Source organism: Silene latifolia, chromosome X (genome assembly GCF_048544455.1).
Source record: "Silene latifolia isolate original U9 population chromosome X, ASM4854445v1, whole genome shotgun sequence".
Classification (NCBI taxonomy): Eukaryota; Viridiplantae; Streptophyta; class Magnoliopsida; order Caryophyllales; family Caryophyllaceae; genus Silene; species Silene latifolia.
In genome coordinates this window covers 48,120,778-48,140,434 of record NC_133537.1, presented here as the reverse complement: position 1 = coordinate 48,140,434, position 19,657 = coordinate 48,120,778, and the positions used below count along the sequence as shown (strand labels likewise).

General features: G+C 37.6%; 1 non-coding gene across 1 annotated transcript; it reads left to right on the top strand.

The window, feature by feature from the left end:
• The first annotated feature begins 17,736 nt into the window (after window positions 1-17,736).
• On the top strand, window positions 17,737-17,843 carry LOC141625910 (small nucleolar RNA R71). The gene has a single exon (XR_012535653.1). It is a non-coding gene; the product is annotated as a small nucleolar RNA R71 (small nucleolar RNA).
• Window positions 17,844-19,657: the final 1,814 nt, after the last annotated feature.

Genomic DNA, 19,657 nt, shown 5'->3' with positions numbered 1-19,657 from the left:
ATCCATTTCTAATATCAATTTGACAAGGCAAATCCATTTGGGGGAAAAGCCCCAAATTTTCGAATTAATTGGCTTGAAAACCCTAATTTTTTCGGTCCAAATTAAGCAAAATACGGATGTTTAAACAAGAATAAGACACATACCTTGATTATTCATGATTAATGAAATATTTTGATCATGTTTTGGCGGAATGTCGTTGGAATTTGAGAGAGTTTTAAGAGAATTTGTGTTTGGTTATAATGAATAAACACGGGTTCTGTCGAGTTTTTACTCAGAGAGGGACGAACCCAGGAAAAGATGCAGCAGGTACTGCGCCTCTTCCAAGAGTTGCAGATCTTGCTGCGCCTCTTCCTCAGCTTCCCTCCAATTCAATTTTCAAAAATTCGTTACAAGTTCGTTATTCGTGGGCTCATCTTTGGTGCGCCTCTTCTCCAACACCATATATCGTGCATTTGGTCCGTTTGATATTTATTCTTTGTCCGGACCCGTACCTTCGAGCAGTCTGTGAATTGTCGCAGTACATTATCAAGACTTTGCTTGCAACAATGAGCAGGTTTTCTCTGACGGTGTTTTGACACGCCTCGATTATTTTCCCAGCGAGAGTTCATGATAGCCGATTGTTCTTCTCGAGATATGGAGTTCCCTTGAGACCAACGCAAGCAGATTCAACCTCAAGTTATCATTGCCGGAGTTCGCTTGAGACGATGCAAGCAGATTCCACCCAGCAGTTTCTACCGATGTCCTGTTGCCCCTCGATATTACGTATTTCCCCTCGGAGTTCGACACAGAAAGAAGTCTCAGGTATGATTTCTTCTTATGGCTAGCGAGCTTCCTTACGTAGTCTAATGGACTTTAAACGACCCTCCACGATAGTCGACAGACTCTAAAATGTTCCCGACGACAGGTCCTTGGCTCAAAACCCTTGAGCCGCCTCGCATCGGCATAGTCGTCAGGTTATAATCTTCGATTGACCTGATGGCTATACTTTGACTTTCGCCTTGTCCAAGCCTCAGTCAAAGTGGGGGCTCTGTAGATACCTCATTTCTGCACCTCCCGCAAACCACCTGGTGATGATTGAGCCGCATGTTTGGTATACGGAACGATTTATGACAGTTCGTAAGTTTATCGTCAAGTGATAGCTCAAATACTTGTGTCTACCCCTAGATCGTCATCTATGCGCCATTACGGTCGTTTTGACAGTAATTAGAGTTCATTTGGAGTCCGGGTCAAAAACCGTCTTCATTTTCTAATAAACCATTTAAAATGCCGAGTCGGAATGTTCTGGAATATTCCGGATATTTCTATTCCATAATCTTTTCATCTTTTGGCAAAATATATCCCGAAATCATATTTTGAACAATAAGGAAGTTAAGATTTACCGCAATTCTATAACTGAAACGCGGAAAATCTTTCTTCCGCAGGAGGAAACCTCTGGGGAAAGAACGCATCACCTGCTGCGCCTCTTCCAAGGGTCGCAGTGGTTGCTGGGCCTCTTCCCCATCTCTTTTTTGCGTATTTTCAAATCTTTTCGAGATTTGTTTCCAAAGTTTTACCGTAGCCCTAATTCCTCCATGTGATTAGTATAAATAGGGACCTTCGTTCCTCATATTTCTCACGCGAGTGTCCGCCCTTCTCTTCTTCCTTTGCATTCTAAGACCGCGCTCTTTGCTTATTGACGTCTACGTGCTTTACCTTTCGACCACGTAAGCTCGGATCCTTCTGAGTACCAGTCTCGTTTGCATGACCGACCAATTTGACCAACCTCACTTCAATTAATCAAATCAATTTAATTTAATTCCTCTTATGAGGGTACTTTCATCATACATTCGAGTCGACCAATCACTAATCGTTAACTTAGTTAATCTCGTTTCGTCAAACATGTAAGTCTGAGGGTGTAAATCCCATGTTTTATTATTGTACCTTTTTATTGTATAAGTTATTGTAAGGTTTACGTCGAAAACATGTTTAAAACCGATTTACAAAACCCTTTTATCAAACTTTTTTCACGGATTAACAGAAGACAGACGTCGAGATGAAACGCAGCAACTACTGCACCCCTTCGAAGAGTCGCAGCATCTGTTGCGCCTCTTCCTGAGGCTGCCGCAGTTTCTGCCTTTCTTCTTCTTCCTTTGTTTTTTGTTGATTCGTCTCGTTTATTCGTCTTTTCTTATTTTCTTCATATTTTATCCGTATATAATATTTCTAACATGTTCTTAATAACTTATCATCCTTTAAATTTCCGACTTAAATCCCAAGTAGTCAATATTTGCGGGTTTTCGTCATTAAAATCAAACCCGGATTTTAGAGATTCGATTCGTTCATATCATATCTCTGGAATTCGCCTTTTGTATATTTCATCTATTTATCATCGTCTAACCTCATTAATTTGTATAAATTGTTAGGTTTATTTACCTCTTATTAGACTCCTCTAATAGTGAACTAATTAACTTCTTAATTATATGTTCTTTAGATCTAGTGCATGCATAACAAAATAAAAGACTTATGAGGAAAAACAATGTCCCTTACATTGTTGGTTGGTTCGAAATATAGGGCACAAGTAAGGTCACCTTCCTTCACTTGTTCTTAAGCTTAATGTTTTGGATGATCCTCCAAGATCCCAAAGTACAAATCCTCCTTAGATTGCACCCAAGACTTGTCCCTTAAACTAGTATACTAATTAACTAGATTAATAAACTAGTATCCTTAAAATGATTCTAATATTATTACTATTACTACACTAGTAATCTTATTGTGATATTAGAATGGATGAACAAATGCTTGTGAATCTAAAAACCTTGTTTTAGAGAGATGGAGAGAATATGAGAGTTTTTGCATGTAGATGAAGTGAATGAATGAATAAGTAAAAAATGAGAACAAAAATTCTCATAAAGAGGAGGTGAGGACGGGTAGGGTGTGTCCAAAGGGGCATCTTACTTTCCTCTTTTTGTCTTCACAAGAATTGGATGTGTAAGATGTGTAAGAGTAGGTGTAAGGCTAGTTGTAGGTAGGCATCATCATGCCATTTTATTAAATAAAATAAAAACAACCAAAACCCACTAACACTCCCTCCATTTCGGTCCAACTTCCATAAAATGGACCACCATTTTATTTTGTCAATTTTTTAATTGTCACACAATATGTCACATATTGTATTTAACATGTTATTAATTAATTTAATGCATATTTATCAAATAAATATTATTTTACAAATTAGTTAAATTACTTAAACAAATTGACTAGTGATACTTGATCACATGAATAAAATGGGTCATATAATTATAATTCACAACATCTTGTAATTATAATTAACCATTCATTCTTATCTCTATTGTTTCTCAAACAATAAACAATTTTAGTAATAAAGCATTTTCATTACTAAAATAAATCTTATTTATTCCCATTATAATAAGATATCAATATTCTCTCTGACAAATGATTTGTTCAACTTTTAAGGAATTGATTACCTTGTATCGTCATACAATTAATCAATTTATCCATTAAGGGAATTGTTCTTTAGGTATGACCTTAAGGGATCAACTGACTACCACCGTCATACGACAGTAATGTCAAACTCTAGTCAGCCAATCATTACCGATTAATGACGATCAGTTGATTATATAATAAATCATCCCTCACGTATTCTAAATATGAGATTTAATTATGATATTAAATCATGTGATCGCACTATTGTTGCGGACACATTTTCCAACAATCTCCCACTTGTCCGAGACAAGTGTGCGTCACCAATTCTCTTTTCCTATTACAATCTCCCACTCAATGCAAGGTGTCTTGTAGGTCGTACTTACACTTGATCTTATCTTGAGTGGTTTCCTCGATCTGGAGAGTAACTGTCTGACCGGAATTATCTACCATAGATACCTCTCGAGCGTGGCCACGCATTTCCAGTTAACTACTCCTTGAGTGGCCTTGAGATTTCAAACAACCCTGACATGGGGTGGACAATTCCTATCGCACTATTCCCTTCGTTCCGCCACAGTTCATCATAACCCAAAATATACTCATTTGACTTCATTTACGACAGTCGTAGAGTATAAATCAAAGCCAATCCGAAATTTTTGCCAACTTGGGCGAATAGTCTCTAGTCAAAAGTGTTGACTCATAAGAATACTATAGTAGCTCTTGCCATGACCAGACTTTATGAATTACCAGAACTCTATAAGCGGTCACTGCCCGACAGAGTGTCCCATATAGTCTGCCTATGTGATCTACTAGTCATCCCATATGACTCTATGTCACTTGAACTTGCCATCAATCGCATCACACTCTAGTCACTTGGAGACGTTACCTCATATAAGTAACTAGGGGCGAATACCATGTCAATCCAGTTCACTTTAATGGGGCTCAATTTGTCTCTACAACCCATTTGGATATAACAAGGTAACAGTTGAGTTTAATAAAACTCAAACGATAAATGCGATTATCATATATGAATAGTCAATACACTATCACTACTTCCCTTCTCATAATCTATAGTGTACCATTAACACTAGTTAAAATGCAATAAAAGTTTGGCAAGTGGATATACCCTATATCCGTATATTCCAACTTTCTCAATTGCTATTTCCTTCTATTCAATGTTATTTCTAATAACTTGAATTTATCTCCAAGTATTTGTCTAGTCTTCTTACTAGACTTGGACTCTTTAACTTGAAAGATTCTCCCACTGTTATCACATAACTTGTGATAAAGTCATTTGTAGAGGGATTCACCCTTAATCCCTACGTTGACCATTTTATCACAATTTATTTAGATTCCTTTTGTATTATTTGCAATGCGCGAAACTAAAACACCTTTTTAGTCTCTTACTCCTTAGTCAATAAGACATCCTAAGATTTCAACAAATCCCTTTAAGTTTGAAAACTAAAGTTTGTACAACCCTTCAACACTTAACTTAGTTTATCATCCAAACATATGAACAAGTCTTCAATTAATCTTTAAGGCTTTCACAAGACCATCTTATTAATTAACTTGTTATTGACTCATCATGCTGTTAGCATATATCACATCATGGCATGTACGTCTGTTGGCATACATGATCATTCTAATGGCGGAAACATTAGAAATCAATTTCATGTAATCAACAACTTAATAGGTTCAGTGAATGACTATGACTTCATCATAGTAATTCCACTTCCATCAACATGAATAGCCTATTCAACCTTGTTGATGTACAATAGATACGAAAGATCTTATCCTCATAAGACTCTCAACTCTATGCCAATATTCTCTCACATAGATTCAAACTCTAGAATACTTTGCCCCCTTTTCCAAGTCTCCAATCACTCTTTCACATAAGAGAGCATTGACACATTATTCTCAATAAGTAATATGTCATAAACATATAAGACATGGAGAAATGATTCTAGCTCCCACTTAACTTCAAGTATAATCATGATTCTTCAATCATATGAATGAAACCATTCACTATTATCACATGAACGAAAAGTATAATCCTTTAATGCTTGCTTAAGACCATTCTAGGATCACTTAAGAAAGCTACGCATAATATGTTAGGATTATTAGATATTTATCTAAGGATTTGTGTTCCAAACAAATCCTTCTCTAAATTCCCATTTTAGAAAAGTGAATTTTATTTGTCATTCTTCATTAAAATGAAAATGCGGCAATTCCTAAAATGACTAATTTTGATCAACATCTTCATGTCAATCTATGCATTTGAGTACTCTAAAGCTCTATTTACCTTTAAAGAGACCCTCACTTTAAAGTAAATCTACTCTTGAGTAACAATTTTCGGATTGTAATGCTACGGCTCGTATGTAACAAGGTCATAATACCATCACTTTCACACAGTAATATTTTAACCAATAAGACATGTGCGATAAACTCGCACTGAACTATGATCCTACTCTATCTTTATATATTATAGTTCAACTATACTCCCATTCTATAGTTCCATTACTTTCAAAAAGTAACACTATAAGATATGTTTGTAATGATCCATCTTCTCCCACTCTATCTCTCAGAAATACATCTATCTTCTTGAGAGATAGCTTTGTGAGTTACAAACATATATATGGTGTAGTATTAGTAGTTTATCTAGACTATGCATTAGCTTTCAAAACGCCATCCCTATCATGGCAGTTTGATTCATGTAATATACGAGTCTTATCCATGTCATCTGTTTAATAGACTCTCTATTCTAGGTATCTCATGGTTGACCATCCATTTAGAATTATGTGTCCATATGGTATCGTAAATCCCTAATTTATGTGTTCAATAGCCATCACAACTTTATAATTGATCTTACATAAGTAAGTTGTTACTTTTAGTAACAATGACATAAGGAGAATCAAATTCATAGCTTATGGACATATAATGATCCAATCATCATAATCGTCTATTTGATCAATTTGAGTTGTTAATATAATGTTTCACTATACAAGTAGTGTATGAAGATAAATTTTAGAACAAACGATACAATAAAGCAAGTGACTTGGGTTGCAAACCAAGTCACCAATATCCAAAATACAACCCGTGTTTAAAGGATACAAACAAATTTCCATGTCACGCAAGGAAATCAAAATAGTTCTAAAATTTCAAAGTTCAACATGAAAATAATGACAAAGAAACATAAAGCCAAGCTTCCATAGATCTAGCTCCATGGGCGGCTACCTCTAGCTTCCCTCAAGATCTTCTAGGCTTGCTTTTCTTGGCCCTTGTCCTTGCTAGGATGCCCTAATTACAATAAAAAGGGTAATCATCACAACTTGTATCAACATACTAAAGTTGAGATCGAAACATAAAAGATAGGGATAGTTATATACCTACTGGAATAACCTTTCCAGCCTTAATATCACCAAGATATTTTGAACAGTTTCTCTTCCAATGCCCAACACCACAACAGTAGTGGCACTTGTCCCTGGATGAGGCACTGTACTTGGGCTTGGAGGAACTAGCTTCACAAGCTTTAGCTTTGTTCTTGTTGGGAGTTCGCTTCTTTCCCTTGTTCCCACTTTTCTTGAAATTCCCTTTGCTCTTATGATTAACATTGAGCACATCCATGGCGGTGCTAACACTTAGCCCCATGTCCCTTTCGGCTTGCGCAAGCATTTTGTGCAACTCATCAAGGGAAACTTTCTTGTTTTGCATTTTAAAATTCACCCTGAATTGAACATATGCCTTAACTTTGTTTAAGGAGTGAAGAATTCGATCAATGACGAGTTCCTCGGGAATCTCTACCTTTTGCATTTTTAAGGTCTCAACATGCTCCATCAACTTGAGCACATGAGGACTAACTTTTTGACCCTCCTTAATGTTATGATCAAAGAATGCGGATGCCGCCTCATATTGAATAATCCTTGGAGCTCGTGAAAACATGGTCACAAGTTTTGTATAGATCTCATGAGCGGTGCTAATCTTTATAGCACTTCTTTGGAGTTCAGCCTCCATTGCAAAGATCAACACATTTTTTATCGCGGCCGACTCCTTTTGGTAAACCTCATAGGCTTGCCTGGCGGTGGCGGTGGACCTAGCATTAGGTTCGGTGGGAGATGCATCGGTAAGGTAACGAAGCTTGTCGTCACCCTCCGCGGCCAAGCGAAGTTGCGCATCCCAATCGGCGAAATTCGACCCATTCTTTTCTAACTTACATCGATCCATGAAGGATCGGAGCCATGACACATTGGTGAGCGTGTTGGAACTAGTGGTTGCGGATGTGATTGGAGTTGCCATTGCAATTGATAAAATGATTTTGACTACAAAATAGGAAGTGAAGGAATTAATGAACATCTATCGTTTTGACAATACTTGTAAACATTTTAAACAAGTTATAACATTTATATAGTGACCTCCACCCAACTATTATAAATGATTCCGAGATCCAAATTCATATTAATACGGGTACGGTGAGCCGAGTTATCCCTTATTAATATAACTCGGTGGATTAACCTCTTAATCGATTCTACTTCTAGAACTCTCGGTCGATAACAATTACTCTAATTTTCATCTTTAGCCCGGAACACATGCGACTACGGTCACGAATACTTCCGTTGAGCTCAATCCAAATTTTGATGTAATAACATTTTTTTACACACTTACCCAACGTAACAAGTTTAGTACCCCGGTGAGCCGAATCTACTTCCTTATGAAATTGGGATTCATGATTTCTACTATTTGGTAAGGCTAATTCTCAATTATTTAATGTGAGAGGTCTTGTCAATTTATTATCTATCACGTTTTAAGTGAACTAAAGCGGTGAACTACGATAATTATAATTCACACGGTCGATGACTTGATATGATATGCATGTGTTGTTATGGCGATTTGGCAATGCATGTAACATATTAAAAGAAATGCAAAGCAATAATAAAACTTCCTAGTATGACCTTCCTAAAAATAGAAATCAAATAATCTATTATATGTTGGAAACCAACTCCTTTGGTCCCTTGAATCTTCAAGTGGCACGCCTCCCAGTCGGATCACCTTTCCGAACGGCACCGTCTTGAAGAAGCTCCATAATTACAAATAATAATAAAAATACAAAGCTATTCCTATTATACATTTGTAATATGAAAAACTAGTAAAAATAAAAGCGATACGAGATCACATTAAATTACAACCGAATCAATATTCCCTTTCATTACGGGTAATATCGATTAAAACTAAGGCCATACTAAGTTAAAATTACGTAATTCAAAATTATATAAATAAAAGACATTCTACATTTGAAATATGCAGCCTTATAATATGTATCTATCATGCCAAATTATGTGCCAAATCGCCCTATTTAACTTATATCAATTATATAACCCGGTTTTATGGAAACGCGTGATAATAACTTCTTAAAATCACAATTAACACTTAAATCCCATTTAAGCTCAAGTTAATTATCCTCACACTATTTAGGACTCAAAAATTAGTCATCACTAAATTTTTGACAATAATTCAACTTGATTTAATTTTATGCTCATTTTGACCATAAAATCATAATATTTATGAAATAAATCCAAATTTAATTACAATAATTTTAAAATTTGAATTTTAAATTTATGAACATTCTGGAATATTTTTATGACACTCATAATGTCAAAAATCATGGTTAAAATTTTCGAATTAATTTTGAGAAAATATAGTTGTATTTTATCGGTTTTATCTCATTAAACATCTAAAGTATCCAAAAAATTAATCCAATCAATTGGTCGGATTTCGGAGCTATATTCTATTTTTCGGAACAATTGTCGTTGGAAGCACCTAGACCAAAACACAATTTATAACTTCACAAACAACTCTATAATTAGTAAAGAGGCAAGTAAAGGTCGGATCCCAAGGGACGGGAATTGAGATGAGATTTCTATTGAAACTAGTGGTGTCTTAGGGGTGTCACAATTTGGGTTGATGTAGAAGGTCACTAACTAAATAGCAATAAAAATAAATAAGCAAGATGAATTGAAAGGGTTGTAAACAATTGATAAAAAGCACTAGGGTATCATGGGGTCATAGGTGAATCAAGGGAATTGATCATACAAACATGTTCTCAAATTATAAGCAAGCAATTATTGTTGTGATGGATTGAGTTGGGTTATATCTTACAATCCTAGGAAAGTTTGGGTCCCGGAGCCGAATCGATTAGATTGTACAACACCTACAAGTCGACTTAATCTTCCCTACTCAACAACATGCATGGTCTAATGAGACTCGAGTTGGTTTATGTCTTACAAGTCTCATTGAAAAGATAGGTGATGGGTAAAAAAATGCAAGGATTCATAGGCTCGCATTTCATCAAACATAACATGTGCATGAGTTGAGATCAAAACAAGCAAGCAAATAAACCATGAAAGCATATTAATTTAAGCATGAAACATTCCCCATGTTGGTTTCCCCTAATTACCCATTAACCCTAGCTAGGTCACTACTCACTCATTATCATGTTGATCATGCTAGCAAGGTTGTCAATCATACCAACAAAATGAAACATGATGAACAAATGAAAGTAATTAACAATAATTAAAAAGGGATTAAGAGAATTATACCTACTAATGATTCCAATAATAAAGCAAAGAATAAAAGAAGTACTTGATGCTTGATTGAGAGGTTGTCAATCTCCCAATAATTACCCAAATAATCTTCAATTACCCAAAATAAAGGATGAACAAATGAGAGATTAAGGAAATAAAACTTGTATTAAAACTTGATTAATTGTTGATTACAAAACTAAAGAGAGATTTGATTGATATTAACTACTCTAATAATTGATAAGAAGAACATGCTCTTCTAATTAGACTAATGGGGTATTTAAAGTGGAAATTAGGTGGATGTATTAGGGTTAACTAAGGGCTAAACTAGTAACTACACTTTTGAGATTTGAGCAGGGAGACGCCGGTATTTTTCGAAGGAAGGGCTTCTTTCTTTGAAGCTTGAAGAAACGGATTTGTGCTGGACTGGAATCCGTGCGTCTTAGGCACGGGACGGGCGGATTCGTGAGCCTCTGCCCGGGCGTCTTTGGGAGAAGACGCACGTCTTCTGGAGCTGCTGCCCGGGCGTCTTTGAAGGAAGACGCACAGGTTGTCGTTCTGGGGACGGCCGGATTCAGGACAATCCGCACGGATTGCTCCTCAGTCTTATTTCTTCTTCTTTTCTTCCCTTTTCTTCGTAAAATCCTTGGGTATTTCCTTGGGGATGCAAGGATCTTTCCTTAACATTGCTCATCTACTAAAATATGTACAAAGGCCTTCTAATCTTGTCTCTCCTTGATGCTTGGTCATTGAATTCAATCAATTTAGTCTCATTTTGCCATGAAAATGCAAGGTTTGCACTCCTTTCCTACCAAGGACACAAAACCTCAAAGAATATGCAAAACAAAGAACTAAAGACAATAAATGACCCAAATATGCACTAAAAAGCATGGGAACAAGGCTAATTCGGGGAATAAATATGCGCTAATTATGGTCACATCAAATATCCCCAAACCGAACCTTTGCTCGTCCCGAGTAAAGAGGTGACAAAGACTAGGACCATTATTTAAACTAACCTAATAACATAGCCGATATGAGACAATTAGCGGGTCTCACTCCGCCCCTTCAACTCACAACAAGACAACCATGAGGTAGGATGCCTTCTTGCAAGGCAAGGTAGGTCTTGCCAAAATGGCGACACATCCAAACATTAAGCACACAAAATCAAATAATGGATGCATCTACAAAAGGAATAGCCACTCCCTCATCAAGTGGCGGAGGCAACTAAAAGAGAAAAAATTTAAGAGCATATAATCCTCCAAAAATACTAGTTCAACAAATTACTAAGGCTAAGAGGATGACACTAAATCACCTCCAAATGGTGTTAAACTAGACTACTTTCATCCTCAATTTCCAAATGCTTTCGTCAAGAGCGATCAGATGGTATGGAATGATAATCCCTATGATGCTAGTGGCATATGACATAACAAGTCTCGAATTCTCTACAAAAGTAAAGGTCATGGATCGTCCCAAGCTCGACAAAGTGGCTTGACAAAAACGTTTTTTTTGGGAATGAAATGCTCAAATCGTTATAAACAAGGGGTGGATATGACTAGTATTCAAAATTGACCTCATTCAACTTTTACATTTCAAAAATTAGAGATGGGGTTTGTCCCTTCCGGGCTAGTGTCCTTTGCTTTCGCCAATCGCTTATTAAGGCAACCGGTTAACCTCTAGACAATAGCTTTTCGGGGTGATAGTCACTCTGTCTCTGGGCGGTCGAATTCACAACTGTGTGGGGGCCCAATTCAATGGATCCCTCTCCAAAGCACATCGAAGTGGTACGCCTCCATCAAAACAACTAAAATTCTCAACATTTCAATATTTCAAAACATTTGAGGTTTCCTTAGCAATAAATTACTTCCACATAACAAAATTTTCGAAATGAGCACTTCAAATTTATTGATAGAAAGTATTTTTGGGTTGCCTTATCACAAGGTCAATCAAGGTCACCTAGACAAGCTAACCAAGTCCACATCGCATCACGGGGTTGGAATATGTGACTCACATGCAAACCCTTGACTAGGCCTTGGGTCATGGGTCAAAAGACACTAGTATGACACAATCTAGGGTGTTTTACAACCATTCTAGTAGGCAAAGTCTTAAGTTGAAAAAGTATTTGTAATGGCTTAGTTGCTCTTATCAAAGTTCTCAATTAGGCACTTTTCAAAATATTTCATCTAAATGCAACTATATGCCATGATGCAACTAATATATACATCCTAATGCCAGTGATTCTATCAACTAATATGACATATAAACTAAATGCAAGTCCTAAGTTCACATTGCTATACCGCATCAATCAAAATAAAGCCACATAGTCATTAACATAAAGAGGAAAAAGGAGATTGGAAAGATCATACCATGCGGTCTTCATGATCCTCATGTCTCGGATGTGGCGTAGTCAATGAATGTGAACAAGGATAGAACAAACACAATATATACAACAATATATACATGACTACACTAAAAAGGAAATAAACTTGTTTTTGGGTTTTTCAATTTTCAAATTTTTATGGTTTTTCGAAATTTTTCAGTTTTTTTGGATTTTTTGAATAAAAGTTAAGTTAGAATTCCCCATCCCCACACTAATATGGGCATTGTCCTCAATGGCCAAAATGATGGGAAATTATGCAAACATGATGCATGATTTCTACACTAAATGCAAGCTACACTAGTCTACACTACATGATGCATGGTTTTTGTTTATGACGGAGAGGATAATTTAGATTACCTCCCGTTGTGTATGAATTAACGTCCCCAAACCGATCTAGACATTATTGCTAATGTCCTAAGGTTGGGTGTAGTTCATGCACACACTACGCAATGCATGAAATTAATTTGTCATTTTGGATTTTGAAAGGTGGGAACAATAAAATGAGAGCACCTCAATGGGGCCGAGGTGTTAGTCCTCAATGGTGCTAGGACTACTCCAACAATGATCAAGATTAATAAATAAAACAAAGAGAGAAATAGACAAACCTCAAGAGGGTAGGAGCCTATAAAGCTTGCTAATCTTCCATCATATCATCACTATCATCATCTTCCTCACTAGAAGTGGATTCATCACCACTTTCTTCTTCACTTTCTTGTTCACCTTGCTCATCATCCTCTTTTCCTTCTCCACTAGCTTCTTCATCAATGTTATCATCATCCTCTTCATTACCGACAACCTCATTATCACCCGGAACAACCCTAGATGCACTCGGAAAGAAGACTTCCCTATCCGCCCAACTAGGCAAAGGACATGAAGGGTCAAGTAGTCCTTGCCTAGCTAAGTGAAGGAGGGGTGGATATTGGGCTAAGTAAGCATTTTTCCGATCCACGAAAGCTTGCTTGTGCATCTCTTGCATGAGAAGAGTCAAATAATCATTTCTTGCTTCAACACCTTCGGGCATGAACTCTTGGTACTCGAAAGGATAGGTTGGTGTGACAATGGAAGAGGAGGGCATTTCAATTTCACCCTTTTGTTGTCGGATAATGTACTCGGCCTCTTTTGAAAGGGGAAGTAGATAGTTGGTCTGGTGGACACTTAATCGACAAATCTTTGAAGGCAAAGTGAAAGATCTAGCCTCACTAGTGAGCCATCCATACTTGGTGTCAAGAGTGTTATGGGTAACCCACTTGTACTTGTATATCATAGTATTAATATCAATGAGATGACCACCCTCTTTTGCCTCATACTTGCTATCCTTGTTGAAGTTTGGATCAAAGTATTTAGCTAGAATAGTGACTAGGCCTCCATTCACAATAACGGTAGTGCCTTTTTTCCCACAATCAATATTTAGCCATCTATCCACCAAAAGCCTTAGAGAGTTGAAAGGCTTGGTGAATTCCCTTCCAATTTTCAAAGCCGACTCAAGAAGAACAAAATCGAGTTTGGTGAAATGGTTGGTGTCTTTTCTTGCAATGATGGTGTTCCCTATGACCTTGTGCCACACTCTAATGCCCGGATGGTGGACTAATAGAGCGCGACTAGCATGAAAGTCCTCAAATTTCCTTCCGGAAATCGCCTCCCAAAGAGGGTCGGGGTCATACTTGCCAACATTCTTAAAATAATTCGGTGAATCACTAAGACCCAAAGCTTTACCCATTTCCTCAAAGGAGATGCGCCTACTAACATTAGCTAGACGAAACTCGATGGTATCCATAGTCTCAACCTTGTTAACTTTCAAAGAACTCGAAAATTCTAAGGTAAGGGAGGGGTATGTCAATTCTTTTGATTCAAACAATTTCTCCAACCCCATGGCTTTGAAGAAGGCTCTAGTTTGCTCAAGGACACCCAACTTATCTAAGGTATCTTCACAAATAAACTTGGTGGATAGAAATGATTCCCTAGCAAACTTGGCAAAAGTGTCCCTATGGGATTTGGAAATGAAAATTACCTCCGGATAATTCGAAAGTTGAGCAATTTCCGGAGTAGAAGATGTTGTTGCTTCCATGGGAGGTTGTTGTTGTTGCATTTCCAAGTTTGGGCTAGCTACCACCATAGCCAATGCTTTCTTTGCTTGAAGACTCTTTTGTCTTGATGAGAGTGCCTTTGCCTTTGGTGCCTTTGCCTTTGTTGCTTTTGTTGCTCCCTTAGTCCTTGCCATTGATAAATAAACCAAGAAAATAGTGAAAATCTTCAATTTCTAGTGCACCCAAATAGATTTAAAAATGAAAGGCTTTGCCTTTATGAATTCAAAAATCGACTCAAAGGTTGAAGATTTTGTGCTTGGTTTTGATTTTTATTGAAAATTGTTGCTAAAAGAATGTTTTGATTTGATTTTGGTGAATGTTGTTGAGGAATCTTGTTTTTGTGATGGAGAGGATGAGGGTTTGGGAGTTAAGGGGTTTAAGAGTAGTGTTATGAATGAAGTAATGAAGAAATGAATGTGGGAGGGGGTTTATAAAACCCGAAAAATTTGAAATGCAGGGGCAAGACGGGCGGTTTTTGCTCGGGACGCCCGGATTTGGCCTGTTCTGGGTTGGGAAAAACTCGCCTAAAGACGGGCGTCTTTGAACAAAGACGGGCGGATTTGAAAACACGGGACGAGCGTCTTTTACAGAAGACGGGCGGATTTCTTTACAGGGATTTTTCTTGTTTTCCTCAGCCAAAAAGACGGGCGTCTTTCTTTCAGGACGGGCGGCTTTATGAAGACGGGCGGATTTGACTGCAGGACGCCCGGAGTCTTTGACAGTCAGAAATTTCAAAAATTCAGCTCATGGAGGACGGGCGTCTTCTACCCAATATGCCCGGATTGCCTGAAGACGGGCGGATTCTCCTGAATCCGCTCGGATTCGACCCCTTTTTACCCGATTCAGTTCCATCCGTGTACTTTGCATATCCCTTGTCATTTTTCATTCTTCTTCATATCTCGTGTTCTTCATTGTGGGGGCACTACTAAGGCATGGATAGCCTAGGCAATTGCCATCCCCACACTAAGCTAAAGCACTACACATTAATTTAAATTATTAGTCCCTCCTTCACTTCTCTCAAACATGATAATTATCTTGATCAAAGTATAAAAATCCAAAAATGACAAAAATGCAATATAAGAATTGAAATGCAAGTTAGGGAGTTAGAAATATTTACAAATGGTGGTTTAGGGAGGACTCCACCAAACTCTCATTCTTGATGTGATGTCAAGGCGGCATGTTCAAGGTGTTGTTGATGTTGCTCAACACCTTGAAAAAGTAATCAAACGCTTGTTCATTATCATGATAGAGGTCTTCAATAGACCTTGGCCCTTGTTATCGCTCTTGATCGATGGCATTACCAATGTAGGGATTAAAAATCCCTTCAAATTCGTCGTCCCAAAGACCACAAACTTCATTAAGTTGATCATTGAAAATCTCTTGATTTGATGGAGACAACTCTCCCATTTCCTTTTCTTGGCCAATAACGCCATCTTCTTCATTGCTTGACTTTGGTGAGCTTTGCAAGCTCTCTTTGTCACAATTCACTTGCTCTTTGAACGGAGCATCTTCAATTTTCTTCTTCCATTGGAGTTCCGACTTCTTCCATTCATCCTTCCGACTATAATGATCGATCATAAAACACGGTTCATGTAAACGGGGAGCTCTCATAGTCTTGTCAAGATTAAAAGTTATACTCTCATCTCGCACTTCTAGAGTGAGCTCTCCATGTTTCACATCAATCACCGCACCCGCGGTGTGTAAGAAGGGTCTTCCTAGAATGATTGGAATGTTGGAATCTTCCTCCATATCAACAATGATAAAGTCCACCGGGATGAAAAACTTCCCAATTCGTACGGGAACATCTTCCCATATCCCTAATGGTGTCTTCGTCGATCTATCGGCCATTTGGAGTGTGATATTGGTGCATTTAAGCTCTCCCATCCCCAACCTTTTACTCACCGAGTATGGCATAACACTCACACTAGCCCCTAGATCACATAAGGCTTTGTTGATCGTGGTGTCGCCAATGGTACACGGTATTGAGAAGCTTCCCGGATCCTTTAGTTTTAGAGGTGAATTCCCTTGAAGTATTGCACTACTCACCTTAGTGAAGGCGATAGTCTCAAGCTTCCGGATCGACTTCTTCTTTTTGAGGATGTCTTTCATGTATTTCGCATAGGCCGGCACGTGATTGATTAATTCCGTGAAAGGAATTGATACTTCCAAATTCTTCACAATTTCCATAAACTTTCCAAGTTGGTCATCAAATTTGGGCTTGGGTTGATGACTTGGAAAAGGAAGTCTAATCACAATGGGCTGCTTCTCCTTGACCTTGTCTTCATTTTTCTTTGAAATTTATTCTTTTGATGGTTCTCTATCTTTGGAGCTTTGCACAATTTCTTCCTTATCACTAGCTTCCACAACTTCATCCTCAACTTACTTCTTCGGTGCTTCATACCTTGTATCACTTCTCAAGTGAATGGCACTAACCGTTTCATGTCTTGGGGGATTACTTTGAGGCGGTAATTGCCCCTTTTGTCTTTGTGAGCTTGAAGATGCTAGTTGAGTCAATTGGGTTTCCAACATTTTGGTGTGAGCTAGAATGTTGTTGATGGTGGTTTTCTTTGCTTGACTATCTTTTTGCATTTGAGTGAAAAATTCTTGTTGATTCTTTTGCATTTGGAGGACCTCTTTTTGAACATCAAAACCTTGGTCATTTGGTTGATTGTATGGATTTTGATTTTGGTAACCTTGGTTTTGGTTGTAAAAGGGCCTTTGATTTTGGTTTCTCATGGGAGGTGGGGTGTATGTTGTTTGAGGGTTTTGAACATTTTGGCTTTTGTATGAGAGATTTGAATGGAATTTGGTGTTTTCATTGTAATAGTTGGAATAAGGGGTACCACTCTTGTATGCTTGGAAAGCATTCACTTGTTCATTTGTTCCCCTACATTCACTTTGGTCATGTCCCAAAGTTCCACAATTCTCACATATCCCACTTGGGATTGATGAAGATGCCGTCATGGCATTAACATGATGCTTTGGTGATTTTGAGACTTCTTCAAGTCTAGCCATAGCTTTTTCAAACTTCAAATTGATTGTGTCAATGTGAGCACTAAGTTGAGCACCCAATTGAGTAACGGAGTCCACTTCATGCTTTCCTCCTCTAGTAGCCTTGCGAGGTCTACTATATTGTGAGTTATGGACCGCCATTTCCTCAATTTTGTTCCAAGTTTGATTGTCATCAACTTCGGTGAACATTCCATTTGATCCCATGTTGAGAATGTTCCTTGAATCCTCATATATACCGTTCCAAAATTGTTGTACCAAGAACCACTCGCTAAGTCCATGGTGAGGACATGAGCGACAAATTCCCTTGAACCGCTCCCAAGCTTCATACAAAGATTCTTCATCTCTTTGCTTAAAACCCGTAATTTGAGCTCTTAGCATGTTAGTCTTTTCCGGTGGGTAGAACTTTTTGTAGAAAGTTAGAGCCAACTTTTTCCAAGAATCAATTCCGAGAGTGGCCTTATCAAGGCCCTTCAACCATTGTTTCGCGGTGCCAATTAGAGAAAAGGGAAATAAGACCCATCGAATTTGGTCTTGAGTTACACCGGTTTGAAAAATCGCATCACAATAGTCACAAAATGTTTCCATATGAGAATGAGGGTCTTCACTAGGCATCCCCCCAAATTGGCTCCTTTCGACTAATTGGATAAAGGCGGATTTGGCAATAAAATTTCCGGTCAAATTTTGTGGTGTGGAAGTACCATTGGGTAGGTTCTCCTCGGTGGGTACGGAATGTGATGAAAACTTAGGCATTGTGGGTTGATTTTGTATGGTATTTTGTGTTGGGTTCTCCTCACCTCTCTTAAAAAAGGGTTGATGAACTCATTGAATATCTACAACCTCACTAATACCTCTCAAATTCCTCCTAGCAAGTCTCCTATTGGTTGTCAAAGTTCTTTCAATTTCACGATCAAAAGGTAACAAATCACCTTGTGACCTTCTAGACATGCAAAATATCAAACAACTCGAAAATAATTAGAACAAACATTGAGGAGTTTTACTTCCTCAAGGCAAAGAAAGACACAACTAATAACAATATAAGAAAATCTAAATCAAGTTAACACCGTCCCCGGCAACGGCGCCATTTTTGGTCGGATTTCGGAGCTATATTCTATTTTTCGGAACAATAGTCGTTGGAAGCACCTAGACCAAAACACAATTTATAACTTCATAAACAACTCTACAACTAGTAAAGAGGCAAGTAAAGGTCGGATCCCAAGGGACGGGAATTGAGATGAGATTTCTATTGAAACTAGTGGTGTCTTAGGGGTGTCACAATTTGGGTTGATGTAGAAGGTCACTAACTAAATAGCAATGAAAATAAATAAGCAAGTTGAATTGAAAGGGTTGTAAACAATTGATAAAAAGCACTAGGGTATCATGGGGTCATAGGGGAATCAAGGGAATTGATCATACAAACATGTTCTCAAATTATAAGCAAGCAATTATTGTTGTGATGGATTGAGTTGGGTTATATCTTACAATCCTAGGAAAGTTTGGGTCCCGGAGCCGAATCGATTAGATTGTACAACACCTACAAAGTCGACTTAATCTTCCCTACTCAACAACATGCATGGTCTAATGAGACTCGAGTTGGTTTATGTCTTACAAGTCTCATTGAAAAGATAGGTGATGGGTAAAAAAATGCAAGGATTCATAGGCTCGCATTTCATCAAACATAACATGTGCATGAGTTGAGATCAAAACAAGCAAGCAAATAAACCATGAAAGCATATTAATTTAAGCATGAATCATTCCCCATGTTTGTTTCCCCTAATTACCCATTAACCCTAGCTAGGTCACTACTCACTCATTATCATGTTGATCATGCTAGCAAGGTTGTCAATCATACCAACAAAATGGAACATGATGAACAAATGAAAGTAATTAACAATAATTAAAAAGGGATTAAGAGAATTATACCTACTAATGATTCCAATAATAAAGCAAAGAATAAAAGAAGTACTTGATGCTTGATTGAGAGGTTGTCAATCTCCCAATAATAACCCAAATAATCTTCAATTACCCAAAATAAAGGATGAACAAAAGAGAGATTAAGGAAATAAAACTTGTATTAAAACTTGATTAATTGTTGATTACAAAACTAAAGAGAGATTTGATTGATATTAACTACTCTAATAATTGATAAGAAGAACATGCTCTTCTAATTAGACTAATCGGGTATTTATAGTGGA